At 30.6% G+C, this 4,510-nt stretch overlaps 2 long non-coding RNA genes across 2 annotated transcripts; one reads left to right on the forward strand and one right to left on the reverse strand.

Moving 5' to 3' along the window:
* Nucleotides 1-205: 205 nt before the first annotated feature.
* LOC141609416 (uncharacterized) lies at nt 206-1,761 on the reverse strand. Its single transcript, XR_012527418.1, has 2 exons — nt 1,527-1,761; nt 206-511 (listed from the first exon to the last, which is right to left on the reverse strand). It is a non-coding gene; the product is annotated as an uncharacterized LOC141609416 (long non-coding RNA).
* Nucleotides 1,762-3,219: 1,458 nt separating this feature from the next.
* LOC141609417 (uncharacterized) lies at nt 3,220-3,949 on the forward strand. Its single transcript, XR_012527419.1, has 3 exons — nt 3,220-3,291; nt 3,379-3,590; nt 3,695-3,949. It is a non-coding gene; the product is annotated as an uncharacterized LOC141609417 (long non-coding RNA).
* The last annotated feature ends 561 nt before the right edge of the window (nt 3,950-4,510 follow it).

The raw sequence follows: 4,510 nt of genomic DNA on the forward strand, positions 1-4,510 counted from the left end.
TGAATCATCTACGGTACTGTATATGTTAAGGAATGTATTCATTATCACACAATATGTTACCATATTGCAATTGGTAACATAACAGATACCAATGTAAACAAATTGTCATTCCTGCTGTATCTTCTTTGGCAATGCATATTGCCCATTATGTTAACATTCTTGTTGAATATGTCACCATCTCAAAGCACGTTACATTTGGAAAGACTATTTAAATGCACATATTATTGTATATCTCATGAATGTCTTCATAAATAATTTGCATTACCATAAATATTTTGGTAACATAATAAGTTGCATTACCATAAATACTTTTGTAACCACTATGTAGACATTTTTGAATAATATGTTACCATATTTAGAAATGTAAACAATTATATACAACAGAACATTCACAAGGCTACGGCTTCTTGGCAGCGGTCGTTTTCCCCGGTGCACGTATTGGTCGCAACTTTTTTCTTTCCTTGAGTCTTTAACTACTCAATCGGCTCATTTGTCACAACTTTCTCAGCATCTAATAACACCAAAATGAATAAACCAATTTCACGACATTAAAATACGATAGTTTAAGTCATAAAACATACATAAAATGTAAACATTTTAAGTCAGTTTGTGACCGTTTCAACTATATAACAATGAATTTAAAAGTGGTTACAAATTACATATTACCCGAATACACAACAAGTTATTAAACCATGAAAACTAAACCACCATTATCAGTTGCAGGTATCCATTAAACGCAAATTGTTACCATTTCATTTAGACAACATTGAATCCTAAACTGGTTACAAATAACACATTGCATATGTCGAAAAAACCGTTTTAAAATCAAAAATAAACAATAAAATAGACTGAAACCACCATTATCAATTTTGTATCCATTATTTATAATAATGTGAATAACCAAAATTAATATAGCGGAGACAAAGATCATCAATTTATCAAATTGATACAAAGTTTAACAATCACAACAACAAACATAAGAAACAAAAACGATCTAAAAACTGTAACAATCAAACTAAAAATGGTATCAATCTTCAACCAAAATCAACATGACAATGAAAAGTAAATGAACTGAAATTAAAAATAGAAAATGAACTAAAAATGGTAACATAAAACATAATAAATCAACTAACAAAGGAAAAATGAACTAAAAATTTGATAAAAAAATAAAATAAACAAAACACAGTAACATAGCAAAATCTTCATAGTACCATAAAAAATAAATTTCAAACATTTAAATCTAAAAACTAAACAATCCACTCACATATTCCAAACAAAAGGAAGGAAAATCCTAAATTTAATTCTTTTTTTGACCAAAACCTATATAATTTATAAATAAATGCATGTAACAATATCATGGTCAAAAAAATTAAATAAATAAATCCTAAGAAGACGAAAAATCCTAATAATTGAATAAATAAACCAACTAAATAAGAAAAATCGTCGAAAATGAACAAAACCTTCCAACATTTGCATGTACTCAATTATTTAACCATAAAAAAAAGTCAATCAAAAAATATTATTACCTTCTCCAGCATCATCAACTCCGTTTGACCCTCTAGTATTTTTCTTCACTGATGCACGTCTTGCAGCTTGTTTTGTTGGCATTTTGCTGATAATGTTTTGATTTTTGGTAGAATTGTCAATAATTTATGAGCCTTTGTTATGAGAAGAGAAAGACATTAAATGAAAATTAGTGAGGAGAGATGATGAAAATTAGTGAGGAGAGATGATGAAGAGAGAAGATGATGAAAATGGGTAAGAGAATATGCTCATGTATCTTTTGACGAATGAATTAAATTGGCTCAAGTCATTTTTGGAGCGTTCAACATAGCAAGAAAACCCGTGTTCATGATCGGACGAAACATATTGAAATAGATTGCCATTTTATTAGGCAACATTTGGTCGAAAAAAACATAGCAACGTTTCATGCTCGAAGTAAGGAGCAGATCGCAGACTTGTTTACTAAAGCTCTCGAAGGAGAATTATTTAATTATTTACCGCACAAGTTAGGCATCGTACCGTCGAGTAATATCAAATAATATTTTGTATTATTATGTGATATATATTAGCACTTTTTCTTTTTGTCACCCGAAAATTACTAACATGCGTATATAATTTACTAAATTACCCTTATGCCATTAACACCCTTACGAAATTACCCTGTACCACTAACATCCTAATCCTAATCTTTATCAAACATAACGATTCACTACACTCACCGGAATTCTCAATTTAACATTTCCTTAACCACGATTACGGTGATGGCGACAACAACAATTAATTACTATCTTTATTTTTAAATTCTGTTGTAATAATGTATAGAATCAATAAAGAATGTTTATTCAATTGAAAAATCTGGAAATTTGGTTGTATTAAAATTAATCATACATCATTATGTAAATTCCATACTTCAAATACTTAAATTTTACAATTAAGGGTGTGAAACGGAAAATTTGACTCGAGTTACCGTTTCGTCTCTCACGTGTGAATTATCATCGTTCATGATTGGAGATTTTAAGTTATGAGATTTAGTTATTTAGCTAATAAGGAAGGAGATGAAATTGGAAAATCAAAAGATGTGATAAATAAGGGTAGAATATGGTAAATATATTGTGTACCTAATATTATGGTAGGAGTTAGCTAGGGTTTTTTGATGTATAAATATAGTTGTATCCCTCGTTGTAATTAATATAATACACAAAATAGAGCATGTCGATGATAAATCCAATTAATCCTAATCCTCATCATGTGTATGTTCTCTCTTTGTCTTAATTTTTTTTTTAAATTTTAATTTTTATACCTCGTTGGTTCCCACGCAACATTATTATTATTATTATTATTTTTTTTTTATTATTATTATGATGCGCGCAGCTTTCATTAAAATGAAAATAAAAGTTTACAGGAAATTGGTGGGGAGCCGAGAGACAATCTGGGCTCCCACACCCCAGATTATTATTATTATTATTATTATTATTATTATTATTATTATTATTATTATTATTATTATTATTATTATTATTATTATTATTATTATTATTATTATTATTATTATTATCATCACTTGTTTACGATGTTGATGTTGGTTGTTGATACTGATTTTACATGATTTGGGTTTTATTGGATTACAGTAATGATAAAAAAACGTTTGACAAGAAGGCTGATTATTTTCTCAATGTGTGGCTTCCTAAAATGTTTGAACAAGAACACGTTAAACCAAAAGAGACTAGGTTTATGGATGTTAGAGGTTTATGCGAAAATCTTGCTTTGGGCTATGTCAGGTCCAACATGGTATACATACTATAATTCTTCTTCTCTTGTTTAGTTTTTATTATTGTAATTTGATTTATCTCGTAATTTGTTTATGTGTTTTGATAGGGTTTGGACTATGAATTCGTAGATTTAGCATCACAGTTAGTCCCCAGCTACTCAAGCGTGTACGGTTATTGTTTTCATTTCAATTTCTTTGCTCGCCAAAAGGCCGCTCCTTCCTATGTTCAGGCTGAGCTTTTTTTTTGTTGAGGTTGCAAACGGTGATCCTCAGATAGTCACCCACTGTGCCCCTGTGGTAGACCATCCGTACTACCTTGGTAAGTAAAGTCATCCTTTTAATTCGTCCCCTCCTCTTTATAATTTGAGTTTTATTTGCGAATTGAATTGAATTGAATTTATTTATTGGATTCTGTTGTGGCAGGTGACGAAGAGAGACCTCCACATTGTGTCATTTTCCACCCAAATCATGAATATTGCTTGTATTGTGACAAAGCCAAGGATGGTTCACTCGAGCGGGGCTTCTTTCTTGCTCCTCCATTGCCTTAGTTATAGTTATGTAATATGATAATTTAATTATGGAGATGTGATGCTTAACTATGGAGATGTAATAATTATGAGGATGATAATTATGGGATAGGAATATCAATAAGCAAGTCATAATTTTTCTCGGTTTTAATAGTTTTAAATTCGAACACGGTCAGTCTGTTATTGACCGTTAACCCATAGCTGCCTTACCGGGACCAAAGTTTTAGGTTTTATTTCTATTATTATTATGTATGCTATCTTTTGATGCATTTGATGCTCATGTATATTTTTGATTTTAATCCTGAATAATTAAATGAAATTAGCTAATGACGCCGTAATCTTTCTCACTGCTGAAATAGTATGTATCCCTTGGTTGTTTTTTAAGCAGGTCACTGATATGGCCGAATTTCGCGTACTCATCTTTTCTAGGAATATACTGCTCAGTTGTATTGTATGTTTACTTGTGGTGTATATTTTGAGGTTTTCGCTTTTGTTAAGGTTTCAAAAGAGGGCTTAAAGCCTATGCTAGTGAAAGCATCGCAAGATGAGGTACAAATTCCTTGTAAAAAGAGGGCTTGAAGCCTATAATTTTCAAGAATTTCAAGCATCCGATTATCAACAATTTGACGACCTTGATTATCAACAATTTCAAGCTCCCGATTATCAACAATTTGACGCCCCTGATTATCAACAATTTCAAGCTCCCAATTAT

This window comes from Silene latifolia, chromosome 10 (genome assembly GCF_048544455.1).
Source record: "Silene latifolia isolate original U9 population chromosome 10, ASM4854445v1, whole genome shotgun sequence".
NCBI lineage: Eukaryota > Viridiplantae > Streptophyta > Magnoliopsida > Caryophyllales > Caryophyllaceae > Silene > Silene latifolia.